Source organism: Giraffa tippelskirchi, chromosome 5 (genome assembly GCF_054371585.1).
Source record: "Giraffa tippelskirchi isolate mGirTip1 chromosome 5, T2T-mGirTip1v1.2.pri, whole genome shotgun sequence".
Lineage (NCBI taxonomy): Eukaryota > Metazoa > Chordata > Mammalia > Artiodactyla > Giraffidae > Giraffa > Giraffa tippelskirchi.
This window is the reverse complement of record NC_137279.1, coordinates 117,621,032-117,644,125: the sequence shown is the minus strand read 5'-3', so window position 1 is coordinate 117,644,125 and position 23,094 is coordinate 117,621,032. Positions and strand designations below refer to the sequence as shown.

Sequence of the window (23,094 nt, the reverse complement as noted above, 5' to 3'; positions counted from 1 at the left end):
ACTTTGTTGGTTCTCCTGGTTTGGGGGCCTGTGGACTCAAATAATTTTCCTGGGTCTCCAACATGCTGACTACAGGTAATGGAAATTCACTGCCTCTATAACTGCATGCACCAATTCTCTCTCTCTCTGAATATATATATATATACACTATATATTATTATTATTTATTAATTATTATATATATATATATTCAGCTGAAGGTCCAATATTTTGGCCACCTGATGCAAAGAGCTAATTCATTAGAAAAGGCCCTGATGCTGGGAAAGATTGAAGGCAAGAAAAAGGGACAACAGAGGATGAGATGGTTGGATGGCATCACCAACACAATGGACATGAGTTTGAGCTAGCTCTGGGAGATAGTAAAGGATAGGAAAGCCTGGCATGCTGCAGTCTATGGGGTCGCAAAGAGTCGGACATGACTGAGCAACTGAACAATATATAGACACAGACAGACATACACATCTTATTGGTTCTGTTTCCCAGGAGAGCTATGACTAACACAGATTTTAGTATCTAAGATGGTTCTAGAAGAAAACAATTTCAAGGATGAGTTTTCTGAATTGGTTCTGGGGTGTCCAGAGCCGGATCTCTAATTTGATTAGATTTAGGGATGCTAATGATTCTATTTATAGTGGTAAGAAGAAAACTGATAGTTTATGGCATGATCTGGCAATAGAAATATATAAAATATCACCACAGTGTTATCCAAACTGGGTTCTTCTCTTGGTAGATGTCAAGCCAAAAGGTACAACCAAGATAAAGACCTGGAGAATGAAGGATGTATCACTTGTAACAAGCAAAGAAAACACCCAGGGTCTTTCCCAAGGCAGTGTCTCCTGAACAGCAAAACTGGAGAAGTTTTAAGCTAAGGGTATATGCATATTCACAAAGGGGCTGGAATGTAGGAGACTTTGGCTTAAAATTGGGGCAAAGGTTGACAGAGTCCAAGGAGTATGTCAAGGAAAAGGAGTCCAAGGAAAAGAAGTATGTCAAGGCTGTATATTGTCACCCTGCTTATTTAAATTATATGCAGAGTACATCATGAGAAATGCTGGGCTGGAGGAAGCACAAGCTGGAATCAGGATTGCCGGGAGAAATATCAATAACCTCAGATATGCAGATGATACCACCCTTATGGCAGAAAGTGAAGAAGAACTAAAGAGCCTCTTGATGAAAGTCAAAGAGGAGAGTGAAAAGTTGGCTTAAAGCTCAACATTCAGAAAACTAAGGTCATGACATCTGGTCCCATCACTTCATGGCAAATAGATGGGGAAACAGTGAAAACAGTGGCAGACTATGTTTGGGCTCCAAAATCAGTGCAAATGGTAACTGCAGCCATGAAATTAAAAGATGCTTACTCCTTGGAAAAAAAAGTTATGACCAACATAGACAGCATATTAAAAAGCAGACACATTACTTTGCCAACAAAGGTCCATCTAGTCAAGGCTATGGTTTTTCCAATGGTCATGTATGGATGTGAGAGTTGGACTATAAAGAAAGCTGAGTGCCGAAGAATTGATGCTTTTGAGCTATGGTGTTGAAGAAGACTCTTGAGAGTCCATTGAACTGCAAGGAGATCCAACCAGTCAATCCTAAAGATCAGTCCTGAATATTCTTTGGAAGGACTGATGCTGAAGCTGAAACTCCAATACTTTGGCCACCTGATGCAAAGAGCTGACCCATTTCAAAACACCCTGTTGCTGGGAAAGATTGAAGGCAGGAGGAGAAGGGGACAACAGAGGATGAGATGGTTGGATGGCATCACTGACTCAATGGACATGAGTTTGAGTAAGCTCCAGGAGTTGGTAATGGAAAGAGAGGCCTGGCATGCTGCAGTCCATGGTGTTGCAAGGAGTTAGGCATGACTGAGTGACTGAACTGAACTGAAGCTTTAGCAGACTGATATCACAAGGGTCAGAAAAAGTCAACATCATCATCCCTTAGACTGCTGAAAATCCAACTCAGAATTTCATCCTATGCCTGACTGAATTTCAATGCAAGTTGAACTCTCAGCTCTACAGCGTATCTATTGTTAAAATGATCCTTTAATTAAAGGGGGGAATGGCATCCTAAAAGTTGGAATAGGGACATGGGGAATACCCTGATAAACTGGAGACACCGAGTCCTTAAGTTCTTATGAGTTTCCCTTCCCAACGGAAGAGGTCTTCCTGTCCCCAGTGCCTCTCCACCCTCCCCTGAGAGAATTAATCCTATCATAAAATCTAAGAGGTATATATGAGATCAGGCCCACGCAGGACCTAAAGGCACAAGTTACATGAAAACATAGCCCAAATGCCCTTGGTCCAAGCTCTTGCTACTTCTTTCTCTCTTTCAGTCTGCACCTGTGGTCTCAAGGAGAGTCCACTGTGATCAGTTGACAGAAGAAAAGATGACTCAGGCCTAGTTTACTGAAGGTTTTGTAAAACGTGCAGGTACTCCCCAAAAGTAGACAGCTGTAGCATTGTAGCCCCTTTCTAGGATATCCCTAAGGACAATGATGAAAGGAATTCTTCCAAGTAGGCAGAACTTTGATCAATAAATCTGATTGTTCACTTTGCATGGAACAATAAATGGCCAGACACAGAATTATATACCAGTTCATAGTCATGGCCAGTGGTTTGGCTGGATGACCAGGGACTTGAAAAGAATGCGATGGGAAAATTAGTTGCAAGGGAATTTGAAGAAGAGATATGTGGATAGACTTCTCTAAATGGACAAAAAAATGTGAAGATATTTTTATCTTATGTGCATGTTCACCAAATGGTAATTTCATAGAAGAGGGATAAGATGACTTGTTCTGTGGATACCAGGCAACCTCTCTCCCCAGTCACCCCTTCATTGCTCAAGCAATTTCATGAACAAAGTGGTCATGGTGGAAAGATCACAGGCCCAACACCACACCAAGGTCAACCTAACTAAGGCTACTGCTGAATGATCAATCTGTCAGCACCAAAGTTCCCATATGGCAATCACTCCCCAGGGTAATCAGTCACTTGCTTGGTATTATATTATATTGGACTGTTTTCACCATGAAAGAAGCAATATTTCTTACTACAATAGACACTCTTCACATGTATGTACCTTCCTTACATTCAATGCTTCCGCCAAAACCACCACCTGTGACTTACAGAATTCCTATCCACCATCATGATACTTTACACAGTCAGTGTCGCTCTTGATTAAGGGACTCATTTCACAGCAAAAGGAGTACAGCAGTGGACCTATTCTCATGGAATTCCCTGGTATTACTATGTTCTCTGCCCTCCTGAAGCAGCTAGCTTGATAGAACAGTGGAATGGGCTCTTGAAGACTCAATTATATTAGTACCAGCTAGGCGGAAATATCTTGCAGGGCTGGGGCAAGGTTCTTAAGAAGAATGCATATGCTCTGAATAAGCTGCCAACATATGCTGCTGTTTCTCCCATAGGTCAAGGAATCAGAGGTGGAAATGGGAATAGCACCACTCACTATTGTCCCTACTGAGCCACTAGCAAGATTTTGCTTTCTGTTCCTGCAATCTTAAGCTCTGCTAGCCTAGAGGTCTAGCTCCAAGAGAGGAATGACTACATCAGGAGACACATCAAGATTCCGTTAAACTAGAATTTAAGACTTCAGTGCAGCAAATTTGGGGTCCTCAGGCTTTTGAATCAACAGGTGAAGAAGGGAGTTACTATGCTGGCTGAGTGATTGATACTGACTTTGAAGGGGAATTTGGACTAATACTGCAAAATGGAGGTAAAATAGACTATGTCTGGGCTTTCCTGGTAGCTCAGCTGATAAAGAATCTGCCTGCAATGCAGGAGATCCTGGTTTGGTTCCTGGGTTGGGAAGATCTCCTGGAGAAGGGATACGCTATCCACTCCAGTATTTATGGGCTTCCCTGGTGGCTCAGATGGTAAAGTATCCACCTGAAGTGCCAGAGACCTGGGTTCGATCTCTGGGTTGGGAAGATTCCCTGGAAGAGGGCATGGCAACCCACTCCAGTATTCTTGTCTGGAGAATCCCTATGGACAGAGGAGCCTGGTGGGCTACACTTCATGGGGTCACAAAGAATCAGACATGACTGAGCAACTAAGCACAGCACAGCACCGAATATGTCTAGAATATAGGTGATCATTTAAGGCTTCTCTTAGTGCATCTTTTACATGCACTATGTTGAAGGTAAGTGGAAAACTACAACAACCCAATCCAGGATGACTACTAATTATTCAGAGCTTTCAGGATATACTTATTGAGTCACCCCACCAGCTTAAGAACCAAAGAGATATGAGGTATATGCTAAAGGCAAAAAGAATACAGAATAGGTAAAGGGAGAAGGTAGAGTTACAAATACTAACTATAACCATGTGACAAGTTATAGAAACAAGAACAATAATTGTCATGAGAATATCTTCATTATATTGTTTATTTTGTTATGAATAATATATGTGTGTGTATATACAGGTATATACATATATATTGCAAATATCTTTATTTTCTTCCCTCTCTTAATGTTTTATCATGTAACAAAAGGCATATTAACTTTACATCATAATATTTAAGTTATGCAATATCAAGGAGAAGAGTAATAATACTCAAGGGCTTTTTTCTCCTCTTGTGGGGAAGAGATTAGTAGGATTTCAACTGTATAAGGACAGTTATATCATGTTAGGGAGAATTATGACCTTGTTATTGTCTTTCCTTGATGATTAAGTATAGTGCAAATGGGTGCCAAATTGACATGAGTTAGACCTGTGATGGTTAATTTCATGTGTCAACCTAACTGGGCCAATAAGGTGCCCAGACATTTGAACAAACATTATTTTGGTTGTGTTTGTGAGGATGTGTCTGAATAAGACTAACACTTGAATCAGTTGACTGAATGATGTAGATTTTCCTCCCTAATGTGGTTCTGTCTCAGTCGTCAATAGAAGGACTGAATAAAACAAAATGGCTAAGTAAGAAAAAATTCCTCCTACCTGATTACATGAGTTGGGACACTGATGATTTTTTGGCCTTTAGACTCTGATATATCAGATATTCTTCAGTCTCAAACCTGCCAGCTTACAGACTAAATCTTATACCATCAGTTCTCCTGGTTTTCAGGCCTTTGACCTTGTACTGGAACTGCATATTCACATTCTTGGATTTCCAGCTTGTGGACTGCTGACCTTAAAACTTCTTAGTCTCCATAATCATGTGAGACAGCTGCTCATAACAGATCTCAATCTCTCTCTCTCTCTCCTACTTACATGGAGAGAGTCACACAACCCTAACACACTATTTCAAAAATAGTATTTGATATAAATAAAAAGTATTTGACATAAACATAATTCATGATCGAATAGTGTCAGTATGTATCCTCAAATTAATTTAATTTATTAAATTTATTTATATTCATGTTTTTGGCTTTATGGTAAACTGCTGAATTTTGTAGACTTTGGAACTAAATTACCTGAGTTGACTTTTGATTCACTGCCTTTTCTCATAGGTTTGAATATGTTTCTGGACTACTCTGTGCTTTTATTACCTCTTGTGTAAATGGGGATAAATTACTATCTATGTCAGTTATAGTGATGATTATGAAAATTATTACATACAAAATTCATAAAAAGTGCTAGGCACATACTACTGAATCAGTACTATCTCTCTGCTATTATTTCCTCAAACCATAAGCAATATTTGAGTACTTTTTCTTCAAAGTTTCTTATTGTTCTTTAGTCAAAGTTTGGTTAATGTCACCAGTTATTACATCAGCCAACTTCAGCAATGCTTATTTTTTCCCAAGGATTTTTTTACCCTTTAATTATTAATTGATGCATCTTTCCAATACTCTACCACAGATGCCATTGAATTAATGACAATATGCCAGTTATATTAATTTATTTTTAAGGATAACATCCTATTAGCTCACCAACAAGCATTTTAAATCCTAGCAATAAAGAAAAACTAATTATTATTAAACAACTTATATTCACCCTATCATAAAAAACACTAGAGGTATACGGATAAGTAAGATAAGATCTATGACCATAAGTAATTTAACATTTTGAGGGAAGACAAAGACATTAAAGAAAAGTGTAATTAGTACAAGTACTTTTCTTCTCCATATCAGTATTCAGTTCAGTTCAGTCGCTGAGTCGTGTCCAACTCTTTGTGACCCCATGAACCACAGCATGCCAGGCCTCCCTGTCCATCACCAACTCCTGGAGTTTACCCAAACACATGTCCATTGAGTCGGTAATGCCATCTAACCATCTCATCCTCTGTCATCCCCTTCTCCTCCCGACTTCAATCTTTCCCAACATCAGGGTCTTTTCAAATGAGTCAGCTCTTCGCATGAGGTGGCCAAAATACTGGAGTTTCAGCTTCAGCATCAGTCCTTCCAATGAACACCAAGGACTGATTTCCTTTAGGATGGACTGGTTGGATCTCTCTTACTCTCAAGAGTCTTCTCCAACACCACAGTTCAAAAGCATCAATTCTTCAGCACTCAGCTTTCTTTATATTCCAACTCTCACATCCATATATGACTACTGGAAAAACCACAGCCTCGGACCTTTGTTGACAAAGTAATGTCTCTGCTATTATCAGCCATCAAATTAAGCAAATTAATTTGGATCACAGAGAAAGCAAGGGAATTTCAGAAAAATATCTACTTCTGCTTCATTGACTACGCTGAAGCTTTTGACTGTGTGGATCACAAACAAACTATAGAAAATTCTTAAAGAAATAGGAATACAGGACCATCTTATCTGTCTCCTCAGAAACTTGTATGCAGGTCAAGAAACAATAGTTAGAACCAGACGTGGAACAACTGACTGGTTCAAAATTGGGAAAGGAATACTTCAAGGCTGTACATTGTCACCCTACTTACTTAACTTCTATGAAGAGTACATCATGTGGAATGCCAGGCTGGATGAAGCACAAGTTGCAATCAAGATTTCTGGGAGAAATATCAACAATCTCAGATATGCAGATGATACCACTTTCCTGGCCAAAAGCAAAGAGGAATTAAAAAGCCTCTTGATGAGTATGAAAGAGGAGAGTGAAAAAGCTGGCTTAAAATTCAATATTCAAAAAATAAAGATCATGGCATCTGATCCCATCACTTCATGGCAAATAGAAGGGGAAAATGTGGAAACAATGGCAGATTTTATTTTCGTGGACTCCAAAATCACTGCAGATGGTGACTGCAGACAAGAAATTAACAGAGATTCGCTTCTTTGAAGAAAAGCTATGGCAAACCTAGCCAGCATATTAAAAAGAAGAGACATTACTTTACTGACAAAGGTCCATCTAGTCAAAGCTATGGTTTTTCCAGTAGCCATGTACGAATGTGAGAGTCGAACCATAAACAAAGCTGAGCACCAAAGAATTGATGTTTTCAAATTGTGGTGCTGGAGGATTCTCAAGTGTCCCTTGGACTGCAAGAAGATCCAACCAGTCAGTCTTAAAGGAAATCAACCCTGAATATTCACTGGAAGGACTGATGCTGAACCTCCAATACTTTGGCCATCTGATGCAAAGAGCTGACTTATTGGAAAAGACCCTGATTCTGGGAAAGATTGAAGGCAAAAGGAGAAGGGGGCAGCAGAGTATAAGATGGTTGGATGGCATCACCGACACAATGGACACGAGTTTGAGTTAACTTCAGGTGACAGTGAAGGACAAGGAAGCCGGCCCGCTGTAGTCCATGCAATCCCAAAGTGTCAGACCCAACTTAGTGACTGAATAACAGACAACAACAAATAAAGCAAATCATTTTATTTGCTGTTTGTCTTAAAGGTTTCCCCTCCTTCTGAATCAGGAATCCTGTCCTGCTGCCCTAAACTCTGCTGCAGACAAACTCTTTCCTTTGTCTGGATATTGGGTTGCTAATTAACATAATAGAGGGATGTTCTCTCCCCAGGTGAGGCAGCAAAGACCTAAAGTAATTCAGGCCTCTCTTCTTTCTCATTATCTCCTCGTTCCTTCCCCAAGAACATCAAAACAATCCACTTATGTACATAAATATTTTCACTGAAGTTTGGAGACCATTTCAGGAGGGAATTACAATGTAATTCTCCCGAAGCATGATAGACTCTGGATTCTGAGTCTCAGCCTTAAGACAAAGAATATCATCCAAGGGTTGACTCAGCTTTTTGAAAGATTAGTCAACATCTATGATCCTACATTTTACCTCTGATGTCTTACTTTTTCCCTAGCTTGGAACACCATTTGGGAGATAGTTCTTTAGGTTGTAAAGAGTTATCCATTGCATTCATATTGCCACAACCCAAGAACCTAGAAAGCCCTGTCATGCAGAAATTCTCTATGATATTTGACCCTATTGAGCTATATCCCCCCCTTCATTAAAACTCTTTCCTCATTCACTAGTATGGCACATGTCTTTTCTTATCTCATCATTTCTCCATGATTATTTATTCTATGACTGCTTATAAGTTCTTTGCTTTCTTCTTGCTCATTCATTTCTTCAACATTCTAGTTGAAGAAATTAACTAGTTAACTTCAACATTAACTAGTTTCCCTTCTTCTACTTCTCTGCCTCTATGTTATATGAACATATATCTTTTTAAACATTCTATTGAACTGAATTAATGTGTTTACATATCTATATTTCTCACTTACGGGTAAATTTCTTTGGGACAGGGACTTCATTATATTCATTGTTGCACATTAATTATTTAGTGTGTTATTAGGTACACAGAAAGGACAATAAACATTTGCTTAAGAGAATCAAACTAAACTATTAGTAGGGATAATCCAGAGAGAAAAAAATAAACATTTTAAACTTTCCATAGAAAAGAACTGAATTATTCCTAAAATAAATTTTTAAAAGCTAAAATATTTTGGTTTACAAAAGAGTAACAAAGTGGGAATAATCTAATTTTTCACAAACATGGGATAGAAATACATTAACCTGAATGGGAAGAATCATTTTGATTCAAGATAGTGAAATTTACTGAAATGCTCTTCATCTTTGCTACTTTCTTCCTCTCTACGCATTTCTCTCTTTCAAGCACTTATGAATCAGGAATATTAAATTAAAAGAGTTGTGTGAAGTCATGTGTATGGAAAATTAACACAGCACAATTGCAAGGTTTCTATGCACACATTACAGGGAAAATAAAATACTGGCTTATAGCCAAAGCATAATAGATCAGATTGGCAATGGAAAACTGTTTAGTGAATTTACCCAAATGAGATTCTGAGGGGAGGGAGGGTGAAAATATGGGAAACTTGAGCCAAGTTCTCATTATATGTCTCAGGAGATTTAACATTAATTGTACTTTAGATAAATAAGAATATTAAGATTACTCCTTTAGGCTAAACTAAATGAATGAATAAGCAAGTTTTTCCTATGTTTTAAGTACCCTTCTGAAATTATAGAATTTGCACATAGAAATAAATTTGAAAGACAAGGACTCCCGGCCTTCATTATAAAATAATCAAGTAAATTAACTGGGAACACAGCAGGGTCTTATTACCAAAGAAGAAATTAGTTCAGTGACTTTTAAATGCAATTTTGGAAACTGTGAGTTTACTGGAACTCAAAGTAAGAAATATATTTCACTGCCAAAGAGAAGCATTCATTGACTCCACTTAATTCACTAATATGGTCTTTCATTGTTTTTTCCCTCTCTTCTCTTTGTCACTGATTCCTAGTATTTTCTATATAATACAAAGGGCTAGAAAAGTAGGAGACATGCAAAATCAATTAACTACTTTTTATTCAAGGGATAATTTACCAGTGTGTGAACTGCTTAATTTATATTCCTTCACTATTCACTTTATTTACATATCATTTCATTTTTTCCATTTTTACTATTTTAACCCACTCTAAAAAATGAATAAAGAAAAATATCTTTATTCAAATGAATCAAGAAAAATATCTTTATTCAAATGAATCAAGAAAAATAATGCCTAGTACAGTAGCCTCCACAAGTCACATGTGAAGTTTTAAAATATAAACACTCAGTCCAATCCAAGACATATTGAATCAGAATGTCTTGGGATGTGTCTGAATGGTCATATTTTCTAAAATAGTTCACAGTTAAATCCAGCATTTACCAAAGAATGAAAATGGTTGGCAACTGAAGCAAACAGTCAATGGATTGTAAATGGTATAATAATATTATGAAAGTGTATTTCTGACTGCAAGCCTTTTGGGTGAAAAAATTGAAACTTGAACTGATTTCTTGCACAGGTGCTTCAGTAATAACAAAACTGAGTACTTGTATTATCTATAGGTATTCTTGTAGCCTCCTTTCATTGGAGATGAAATGAATGAATTTCATCTTAGAAAGACTATCAAATTTGTGTCATATCAACATATCAAAAACACTTAACATAAGAGAATACATGAAACTCCAGAAAACTCCACGAATTAGTCTATGTATTTTTCTATTTTATTTGTTTATTGTGTACCTAATCTTATTTTAGGTATTGGGGAAATTTAACTGGAAACAAATTATACAAACTCTCTGACTTCCAGGAGCTAACATTTTATTGAGAAGAGACAGAAAAAAAAATTATGAACTGAATAAGTAAATTAATTTCAGGTACAATAAACATTAACATAAACACAGAGTGACTTTATGACTGAAGAGAGTAAGATATTTTAGCTAAGTAAGATTGTCAGAGATTACATTTAGTAAATCTATTCTTAACATTCAAAAGGAGGCATATGTGAAGATAAGTGGAAGAGTATTTCTGCCAGAAGAAAACCAGGTCTAAAGGCCTAAAAATGGAAAAGACCTTGATGTGAGTGTTCAATTAACTGAATATAGTAAGAGCCCTCAACCTTCAATACATATAATCTAGTACATGTCAAATGCATGACCAACGTTATTTTAGCATAAAATGCTAACACAATTTTCTATTTAAATTGATGAGTAAATTTTATCAATAGTATAGAAACTGTAAGCCCTCTTTTATTTACTGTTTTAAATATGAGATGATTGTTTCTACATTGCTTTTAACTGAAGAGGATCAGTTATTAAATGCATGTTCAACTGCAGTATTTAGTCTTACCATTGGTTCTTTAGTAGAGATATCTCACTAGATAACTCAATAGATATCTCACTAAATATCTACTTTTCAATAATTTAAATTATACAGCTGGATATATGAATTTTTGTATTAAATATCTATGCAGCATTGAGAAAGAAATGATTATACAAACAAAATTCCTCAAAAGGGGCTATGATCATACCTGGCCATTTCAAGGAGACCACAGGTAAGAATACTAGAGTGGGTTGCCATTCCCTCCTCCAGGGGATCTTCCCACCCCAGGGATTCAACCAAGGTCTCCTGCATTGCAGGCAGATTCTTTATCATCTGAGCCACCAGGGAAGCACTTGTACTGTTTTAGCCTCATATGGTGTGTTTAGTTTCAAATTTAATTTGCTGTTTTTAACAATGTCATAAATAATACTTTTAAACTTTTGGGGGAATACTGAGTATACAAAGATTCAGATTTTCTAATTAGATTCATTAAAACTAGAAATCTTGTCTTCTCTCAAAGTTTATACTGATGTAGAGAACTGAAGCACCCAAGGCAATAAGAGAAGTGAAGGGTCTGGAGAACAGTGAAAGTACTTTCTTGCATTACTTAAACGTTCTTTGACCCAGAATAGATGAGTCCTCTAGATGAAGTATGTGAGTTATTGTACCAAAGTTGGCAAATATTTACGCTACAAAAAAAAAATCTATTTTATATGCCAGAAAATTGCATAGCTATAATAGGGAAGAATAAATCTGACTCCTTATTAGATGTTTCTTTAACTTTTGTGTTCTGTTGCTTTTTGCTACAAGTTAATCACTAGCCCAAAGGAACATTGACAATAGTTTAAAGAATACACAGTGAGCCATCTCCAGGGACCCTCCTTTCCACATCTAAATAATACCTTTGTTCAGCTCACAAAAAACATTTTGATCCAGCCTAACTAAAGAGCCTCTTGATGAAAGTGAAAAAGGAGAGTGAAAAAGTTGGCTTAAAACTCAACATTCAGAAAACTAAGATCATGGCATCCGGTCCCATCACTTCATGGCAAATAGATGGGGAAACACTGGAACAGTGGCTAACTTTATTTTGGGGAGCTCCAAAATCACTGCAGATGGTGATTGCACTCATGAAATTAAAAGACGCTTACTCTTTGGAAAGAAAGTTATGACCAACCTAGACAGCATATTAAAAAGCAGAGACATTCCTTTGCCCACAAAGGTCTATCTAGTCAAGACTATGGTTTTTCCAGTAGTCATATATGGATGGGAGAAGGCAATGGCACCCCACTCCAGTACTCTTGCCTGGAAAATCCCATGGATGGAGGAGCCTGGTAGGCTGCAGTCCATGGGGTTGCTAGGAGTTGGAGAGGACTGAGCGACTTCACTTTCACTGTTCACTTTCATGCATTGGAGAAGGAAATTGCAACCCACTCCAGTGTTCTTGCCTGGAGAATCCCAGGCACAGTGGAGCCTGGTGGGCTGCCGTCTATGGGGTCACGCAGAGTCGGACACGACTGAAGCGACTTAGCAGCAGCAGCAGCAGCAGCAGCAGCAGCATATATGGATGTGAGAGTTGGACTATAAAGGAAGCTGATCACTGAAGAGTTGATGTGTTTGAGCTGTGGTGTTGGAGAAGATTCTTGAGCTCCTTGCACTGCAAGGAGATCCAACCAGTCCATCCTAAAGGAGATCAGTCCTGGATGTTCATTGGAAAGACTGATGTTGAAGCTGAAACTCCAATACTTTGGCCACCTGATGTGAAGAGCTGACTCATATGAAAAGATCCTGATGCTGGGAAAGATTGGGGGCAGGAGGAGAAGGGGATGACAGAGGATGAGATGGTTGGATGGCATCACCAACTCAACGGACATGGGTTTGGGTAGACTCCAGGAGTTGGTGATGGACAGGGAGGCCTGGCGTGCTGCGGCTCATGGGGTTGCAAAGAGTCAGACATGACTGAGTGACTGAACTGAACTGAACTGTGAATGGCTGCAGAAGAGAAGAAATGAGCACACCCCATATAGAGTCTGGCCAAAACCAGGAAATATGTGCAAAAAATTTTGGCCTTTTTAGTTTATCTCCTCCTCACCTCTCCCCTGTTTGTTCTATAAAAAGAAAAAAAATAATAAAACTAGTATCCAGATCCCAGCAAGATGGTTCTTAGGGACACTAATTCACCATCTTCTTGGTCTTATGGCTTTCTGAATAAAGTCACTATTTCTTGCCCCAACGACTTGTCCCTTGATTTGTTGGCCTGTCATGTGGTGAGTGATACAAACTTGGACTCCTTAATGTAGCTTCTGTGACTATGGAGCCATGCACTATAAATACATAGTTTCAGGGATTACCTATAATACATAATCCTTAACTCAGATTCCTGGCAAATTTCAATGGTATCTACCCATTGTTACCTCTCATGTCAAGAGGAGATTGGACCTTGAAGACTTAAATACAAGATATGACACCATTGTAGCATTGTTTTCTTGGGCCAGTCACCAAGACAACAGACATAAAATCAGAAATAATTGGGACCTAGCCAAATTTAACAACTTTCGCAGAGCAAAGAACATCATGTAATAAAGTGAAGTGAAAGTCGCTCAGTCCAACTCTTTGTGGACCCCATGGACTATACATCCCTGGAATTCTCCAGGCCAGAATACTGGAGTGGGTAGCCTTCCCCTTCTCCAGGGGATCTTCCCAACCCAAGAATCAAACCCAGGTCTCCCACATTACAGGTGGATTATTTACCAGCTGAGCCACAAGGGAACCCCAAAGAACATTATAAACAAACTGAAAAGAAAATCCTATGAGCTGGAAAAAATATTTGCAATGATGTACCTGAAAGGGCTTTTAATTTCAAAAATACACAAACAGGTCATACAATTTAATAACAGGAAAGCAAAAACTTAATTCAAAAAAAAGAGAAGAGCTAAATTGACATTTTTCAGAAGACATACAAATGGTCAAAGGCACATGATTAGATGGTCAACATCACTAATTATTAGACAAATGCAAATAAAAACTACAATGAGGTATCACCTAATGTGGTCAGATGGCCACCATCAAAGAGTCTATAAATAATAAATGGTAGAGAATGTGAGGAGAAAAGGAAACCCTTCTACACTGCTAGTGGGAATGCAAATTGGTGCCACTACTATGGAAAATACTATCAAAGGCCCTTAAAAAACTAAAAATAGAATTGCTGTATAATCCACTAATCCCACTCCTAGGCATATATCTGAAAAATATGAAAGCCCTAATTTGAAATGGGATACATGTACCCCAGTGCTCACAGCAATGCTATTTACAATAGTCAAGACATGGAAGCAAAACTAAGTGTCAATCAAAGGAAGATGTGGTATATATCGTACATTATTTATTATACACACACATGACAGAATACTACTCAGTCATAAAAAGAATGAAATAATGTCATTTGAAGCAACATGGATAGACCTAGAAGTTATCATACTAAATGTAGTAAGTCAGACAAATAATATATGATATCACTTACATGTGGAATCTATAATACAGTACAAATGAACTTATTTACAAAAAAGAAACAGACTCACAGACAGAAACAAACTTATGGTTACCAAGGGGAAGAGGATGGAAGGAGTAAATTGGGAGTATCCATTTAACAGATGCCCACTATCATACATAAAACAAGACTAGATATAGTGTATAGCAGAAGGAACTATATTCAATATCCTGTAATAAACTCTAATGAAAAAGAATTTTCAAATGAGTAAGAATAGATACATATTTATACGTATCACCAAGTCACTTTGCTATACACATGAAACTAATATCATACTGTAAATCAACTGAACTTCAATAAAAAATAAAAGAGGAGATTGGACCAGTGAGTATCTCATCATCCCTCACAAAGGAAATCTGTGAATTTCCGGCCAACCACTTTAACCCCATTCTCTTTGCATACACCAAAAGAGCTTAGGACAAAAGTCATCACAAAACATGACAAGAGAGAATGTAGTAATTCCACATGCCTGAGCCAGGATTCAAATTCTAGAAAGCCTGGCAATGATGCTAACAAAGTTGTCTTGAAAGTTACAACATGGCTAACAGAATTGAAGGCACAGTGATTGCTATACGTTTGTTGAGGAAAATCCCTATCATCAAAAAATTAACCATTTTAATGCCAAAGAATGTTCAAACTACTGCACAACTGCACTCATTTCACACACTAGCAAAGTAATACCAAAAATTCCCCAAGCCAGGCTTCAACAGTACGTGAACCGTGAACTTCCAGATGTTCAAGAGCTGGATTTAGAAAAGGCAAAGTAACCAGAGATCAAATTGCCAACATCTGTTAGATCATTGAAAAAGCAGGAGAATGCCAGAAAAATCATCTATTTCTGCTTTATTGACTACATCAAAGCCTTTGACTATGTGGATCATGACAAACTGGAAAATTCTTCAAGAGATGGGAATACCAGACCACGTTACCTGCCTCCTGAAAAAAATCTGTATGCAGGTCAAGAAGCAACAGTTAGAATCAGACATGGAAGAACAGACTGGTTCCAAATTGGGAAAGGAGTATGTCAAGGCTGTATATTGTCACCCTGCTTATTTAACTTACATGCAGAGTACATTATACAAAAGGTGGGGCTGGATGAAGCACAAGGTGGAATCAAGATTTCCGGGAGAAATATCAATAACCTCAGATATGCAGATGACACCACCCTTATGGCAGAAAGCAAAGAAGAACTAAAGAGTCTTTTGATGAATATGAAAGAGGAGCGTGAAAAAGCTGGCTTAAAACTCAACATTCAAAAAACTAAGATCACGGCATCTGGTCCCATCACTTCATGGCAAGTAGATGGGGAAACAATGGAAACAGTGGGTGACTTTATTTTCTTGGGCTCCAAAATCACTGCAGATGGTGACTGCAGCCACAAAATTAAAAGATGTTTGGTCCTTGGAGGAAAAGCTATAACAAACCTAGATAGCATATTAAAAACCAGAGACATTTCTTTGCCAACAAAGGTCTGTCTAGTCAAAACTATGGTTTTTCCAGTAGTCATGTACAGATGTGAGAGCTGGACCATAAAGAAAGCTGAGTGCCGAAGAACTGATGCTTTTGAACTCGTGTTGGAGAAGACTCTTGAGAGTCCCTTGGACTGCAAGGAGATCCAACCAGTCCATCCTAAAGTAAATCAGTTCTGAATATTCATTGGAAGACTGATGCTGAAACTGAAAATCCAGTAATTTGGCCACCTGAGGAGAAGAACTGACTCATTGGAAAAGACCCTGATGCTGGGAAAGATTGAAGGCAGGAGGAGAAGGGGACAACAGAGGATGAGACGGTTGGATGGCAACACTGACTTGATGGACATGAGTTTGAGTAGACTCCCAGTGTTGGTGATGGACAGGGAGGCCTGGCATGCTGCAGTCTATGGGTTTGCAGAGTTGGACACGACTTAGTGACTGAACTGAATGTTTTAAGGAGTATGTAAATACCAATGCTCTGCTGAATTTTATTTTATACACTCTCAATTATTAAAATAAAACATCTCAATTGTTATAAACAATAAAATACTGATATGGATTATGACTAATGAAACAAACAAACATCACTACCTAGAAGTCTTTTTCACACAGAGAACAGAAGAAGGTTGCTTTCTGGTTTGTTTTTGCTAGGCATCTATCACATGCAAGAATATGGTATTATTTGTAACTTTTTAAAACTCATAGTCTGCTTTAAGATGCACTTTTAAGTCTGAATGTTGTGATATTCTGAGCTTCCTAGGTAAATGTATTTTGGGACCATAACACACACAGCTCCTTCCTCTCCTTGCCTTATGTGATTGGCTTTGTAATTCCATTTGTTTTTCTCCCATCTTCTAGACCTATTTTTCTCTTCCCTCACTTCTTTCCCTCCTTCCTCCCTATCGAAAAAAAGAGTGTCTGCTTCTGAAAATGTCCATATCTATTTATAGCACTGATTAGAGTGTGCTAAAGTTTGAATAAGCAAGAGATATTATATATACCACCTATGCCACTCTACCTCAATTTCCTCATACTAAAATGGGAAGGAAGAGTTGAATATTCCTGAAGTTCTCTGTAGCTTAAATACCCTGAAAGTTTAGTAATTCTCTTTCCTTTTTTAAGTGCCAATGTTTTAACATTGGGACTGAAATTGAAAGTGATGGTATTTGATAAATTTTTTTCAGCAAATGGATATATAGAAATATTTTCAAGGGCAAGCCATTTAAAGGAAAATAAATGAGTTCATAAATAACTTGGGATATGTTGAGCCAATATGGGGAAAAAATCCAACTAGATAATTTATCTGTATATTAATCTCCAGTTGATTGTATGCTTTTATTCTGACTTTCGAATTCCTCTAGATTTCATTTTTGGCTGTGTTGGGTCTTTGTCGCTGTGTGCAGGCTTTGTCTAGTTGCAGTGAGTGGGGGTTACTATCTTGTTGCAGGACATGGGCTCTAGAGCACAGGCTCAGGAGTTGTGGCACATGGGCTTAGTTGCCCCATGGCATGTGGCATCTTCCTAGCCCAGGGACTGAACCCGTGTCCCCTGCATTGGCAGGTGGATCCTTATCCACTGTACTGCCAAGGAAGTCCCAAATTAATCCAGACTTAATGGAATATTTTTATAAAAATTATATTTTTGGTTAAGAAGTGGGACATATTTTATCAACATTATTTCACTATACAAATAACTTATTTTTATTGAACTTCCTAATACAATGATTATCTGAGTTAGCATTGTCTTAATTGCTTCAGAGACATTTTCCCATTTAATTATTATAATGACCCAGTGAGATACTGAGACTTTTCCATACACTGAAGTTTTAAATTCATCCTAAAGTTTATCTCATTTCATAGCTCTAAAGGAGTGATATTTTGGTAACTCTGGTTTATGAGTGATGCATTGAAAATTCATCTTACTCTCATGAAAACAACCCAGGTATATGTACTCCGAATAATGAAAGTGAATGCCTTCTGCAGTTAAAGAGAAAAAATATGTCCCAACATAATTATGAAACATAATAATCTAGCAGCTATAGAATAGCCCATACCCAAAGACACAAACTCTGGCTGAAAAAATTATGACTATCTTTATCTATATACACACACTATGCAATTGATCCAAAGAATAAATATTTCAACTTGTTTTTTTGCGCAGGTAAAAATAGAAGTTCAAACTATGGAAATTAAAATGCCGGTTTCCTCCATAGTAAATTCTTCTTCTATGTAACACTACATTTCATGAATTTCTTTCCTTTGCAATGCTGGCATTGATTCATACTTCTGTTAGGCATATGTATAATGTAATGTAGTTTAAAAAACATTAGTGTCAGAGTGGTTGCTTCTGTGCCTGGAGCAATATGACAATCACATGGCCAAATAAGCTAAACAAATGAAAATGTAAAATCCTGAATATGAGCATAAGTGATTTTAGAAGAGATTTTAATGTATCATAGCGAAGTACACAAGATTGGAATATAATACATTTTTAACACATAAAGAATGATTATAATAATTAAAGTCCTTCCTATGCATTCTATATAATACATGCCATTACAATTGGGAAAAAAAGGCCTCTTCAAGGTCACAAGTAGCCTGTAATAAATTTTTGTTCAGTTTGTTGAAGTATTTACCATTGTTCTGATTTCCAAGCAAGCAAAAACTTCATTAAAGAAAAGGCAATTAATTTTAAAAAGCTTTAAATTACAACTAATGAGGCTACAGGATTCATTATCAGTGAAGGTCACAGAGCTAAATAGAGTCCTGAATTTATCTTTATCTCTAGTTGTATGACTGACTGACTGAGTTAAGCATTACAAAGTCTTATCACACAGCAACCAATCAAGCTACCACCCAGCAAAAGGACCACAGCAAGGCAGTCTAATCAGAACAGCATCGAAGTGGATTCTATGGACCATGTATATCATGAAAAGTGAAAGTTGCTCAGTCGTGCCAGACTCTTTGCTACCTCATGGGCTATACAGTCTATGGAATTCTCCAGGCCAGAATACTGGAGTGGGTAGCCAGTTCCCTTTTCCGGGGGATCTTCCCAATCCAGAGATCCAATCCAGGTCTCCTGCATTACAGGCAGATTCTTTACCAGCTGACCACCAGGGAAGCCCAAGAATACTGGAGTGGGTAGCCTATCCCTTCTCCAGCAGATCTTCCTGACCCCAGAATCGAACATGTGTCTCCTGCATTGCAGGCGGATTCTTTACCAGCTGAGCTACCAGGGAATCTCTGTATATATCATATTAAGTTCCAATTTCTTTTTCAAATATTTAACTCTAATTTTGTAAAAATGTTTACTTAAATATTGAAAGTGCCCAACACTTCTTAATGAGAAATTTACATCTTCTCTCTTAGTTAACACTTTTATGCTCTTTTAAAAATCCTCGGGGAATAAAATATTTTACTTAATATTGAAAGTGCCCCATGCTTCTTAACATAAGAAATGGTGGTGGTGGTTTAGTCGCTAAGTAGTATCTGACTCTTTGCAACTCTATGGACTGTAGCCTGCCAGGCTCCTCTGTCCATGGGATTCTCCAGGCAAGAATACTGGAGTGGGTGGCCATTTCCTTCTCCAGGGGATCTTCCCGACCCAGGAATCGAACCCAGGTCTCCTGCCTTGCAGGCAGATTCTTTACCAACTGAGCTACAATACACGTCGTCTATCTCAGTTAACACTTTTATGCTCTTTTAAAAATCCACTGGGAATAAAATATTTTACTTAATGAATCAACAAAGTACCAAAAGCAACTTATGATTATGGTATTGACAGAATGTGCCATACAGAAATCAATGAAAAGTACCATGTAAACTATCTTTTGGTGGCTATGTTGGTATTGAAAAGTATTTCCTAAACATATTTTGATAGTCATTTATTTGTTCCTTTATTAATATCTATGTTTATTTACTTATCCTCCCATTCATTTTTGAACAGTTAAATAACTATGTAACAGTAAATATTATATAAGGTGTTAGGAATAAGAAAATAAATATAAAATGGGCCCTCCCTAAAGAAATTTAGACTCCACTGAAGAGAGTAAGGTCCACATTCCAAGTAAAATAAGTGTCATTAGTGCTGCCATCAAAGAAGACTTCTAGAGAACAATGAACACTTGATCAATTTATCTCACCTTCATAAAAATGTATGTTTTAAAAATCTACTATTCTAGAGGCATCAGCAGATTTTAAAGCTCCCCAGGCGATTCCAAGTGCGGCCAGGAGAGGGATCAGGCTGGTTAACATTTGTGGAGAAGCTGAGCTGTGGCGTGAGCCTCCCTCAGACAAAGCAGAGATAAACTGTCACCGCCTTGGCAGATCCGCCTTGGCAGATCCCAGCCTTGCAAATTCCAAAAGCAACGGAGGAGCCACCTGCAAGTAGGGTATATCGGGCGGGCGGTGTAAGTAGGGTATATCGGGCGGTGTGGGGACAAAACCCGACTCCCTTACCTTTATGACGGTCCTGGCCTCCCTGCTTGCGTTTTCTTAGGAGCAGATGCTTCCTTTCAGAATTTGATTTCACTGCCACTTGCTCCCAAAATCGCCTACTTGGGAGGAGAGTGGGGAGCTGAGACACACGTATTCAGCGGGCTTTTCAGTCACCCTGAGTTCATTCATTCAACAAATACACACGGCGGCTCTTGGAGGGCACAGGAAGTTGTGTCTGTTTTGTGTTTCCTGCACAGAGTGAAATAAAGTGTTGCCAATATCAGCGGCAGCTTCCTGAGGGCATCTGCTGTCTCTACTCCAGATGTAAGCAGCAAATGGAACTTGATGACTGTCATTTCTATACAGACCCTTATGTTTATATGACCTCGCTGTGTCTGGCTCCGTAAACTTCGATGATGTACCTCCTTGTGACCCTGCCATCTGGCTGTGGCTGCCCTTGCCCTCAACCGCAAGTTTGTGAGGCTCCCATCGTTGGCATCTGGGTCCTGCCTTGTGCATCTTCCCCATTGCTAGGACTGTACAGTATCAGGGCAGCACAGGAACTGATCCACCTCTCTTCTAAACCCAGTCGTGGGTGTCTCACTGGATCCTCAGAGTAACCCTGCAAGCCTGGCCCTGAAGGATGGAGTCAAAGTCATCAGGAAACAGAGAGTTCTCAGCCAGCAGTATTATGCTTACCTGTATCAGGTGTCTTAGGGAACAAATTTAGTATATTAAGATCACCAGGATCTGTTGTTTTCCAGAATGGAAACTGGCCTATTCCAGGAGTGCAAATCCCAAGCGTGGCTGCATTGTCCATGGGCTTCTCTGTGAAAGAGAACCTATCTTGGCCGGGCCTTGCAGTAGGTAACCTAGTCCACTATCCTCAGGCTACTGTTACGGTGACGGTGAAAGGAGTGGACAAGCTTGCTCTACCCCCAGGCAGTGTCATTTCATACCCTTTGGAGAATACATGTCCTTTTAGTCTTGACAGTGTGGCAAATTCCATTCACTCCTTATTTTTGAAGAAACTCCGGTGGTTTTGCAGTTGGCTCCCAGTGAGGAAAGAGTGTTCGCGGTGGGGAAAGCAAACTCAGTTTTTGAAGATCTCTCAGTAATGCTCAGACAGCTCCACAATCAACTGTTTCAAGAAACCCCTGCTCTCACTTCACTTGCCCTCAATTCTCTGAGTAGGAACAATGAAGTTGATCTCCTTTTTCTTTCTAAACTGCAAGTGCTGCATGATATTTCAAGTTTGTTGTCCCGACATAAGCATCTAGTCAAGGATCATTCTCCTAATTTATACTCACTGGAGCTACCAGGTCTGGATGAAATTCGGAAAAATTATGGGGAAGACTCTGAACAATTCAGAGATGCCCCTAAGATCCTTGCTGATGCTCTTCAAAAGTATGCAGATGACATGTACAACTTCTATGATGAGAATGCAGTGGTAGAGTTAGTGACTGTCAGATCATTCGACACATCCCTTATTAGGAAGACGAAGACTATCCTTGAGACAAAACAATGAAGGACCCCTCAACTCTCTATAACCTTGCCTATAAATACAATTTTGAATATCCAGTGGTTTTCAACCTGGCACTTTGGATAATGATTGGCTTGGCCTTGACTCTGATTGTCACCTGTTACAATATTTGGAACATGGATCCTGGAAATGATATCATTTATAGGATGACAAACCAGAAAATTTGAATGGATTGAACTTTCCTTATGCTAAACTTGGAAAGAAAGAGGGTTTGGAATTGGCTGTTTCATTAAAATAAATCTTTTAGTGTAGTTTAAACTAGATAGTACACTTTAAATTTATAAAAATCAAATTTTGTTCTCTTTTGTGTGTGCCTGTGATGTTCTTTTAGAGTGAATTATATAGTATTGATGTGAGGTGACTTTGTGATATAGATTCCATAATATGCTCAAATACAATGATATAACAATTTAATACAATTTCATTTCATTTACTATTTGGAAATATGCACTGTAATAAATAACATTTAGAATAGTTTGTGTTATTTACGTTGGGAAAAATGTGCTGAATTTGAAATGTTTAACTTCCTTACACAGGACAGGTTAAAAGTGATATTTGGGCTGTTATATACTATGAACCATTTCTAAATATCTTAACGTAAATATCTCTGAAACCGGAAAAGGTTTTTAACTTCAAGCAGCTATTAACTATTAATATGGTTACACAGTCACTCTGATTTGGAATTGCATCTGATTGACAGATGATAGCTATTATTTTAATCTCTTCTGAAATTTTGGTGATCTGAATGGTCAAGTGTGGATATTAAACTTACTACATTGATATAAGAAGGAACTAGCTTTGTGGGGTTATAGACACTTGAAATCATATACACAAAAACATTTGGAGGACATCTTGGGGCATGATTTCAGTCATTTTTCCCATTGTGTAAGTTACTCTGGTTTACGGTACAAGATCGTTCTATAGCAAGTTAAGTGGAAATAGATACTCCCTATTTTTTATGTAAAAGTGGACCAATGTCTATAAAGAATGACAAAGTTAATAATGATTCCCCAAAAAATCTACAATTCTTGTGCAGGAGTTTTTTGTTGCAACACGGGTCTGTTCTGACCTACTGGGCTTTACCTGAACTTGAAAATCTATAAATTGTGTGTG

At 38.1% G+C, this 23,094-nt stretch overlaps 1 pseudogene; it reads left to right on the top strand.

Moving 5' to 3' along the window:
• The first annotated feature begins 11,187 nt into the window (after positions 1-11,187).
• On the top strand, positions 11,188-22,157 carry LOC145505262 (renin receptor pseudogene; annotated as a pseudogene).
• The last annotated feature ends 937 nt before the right edge of the window (positions 22,158-23,094 follow it).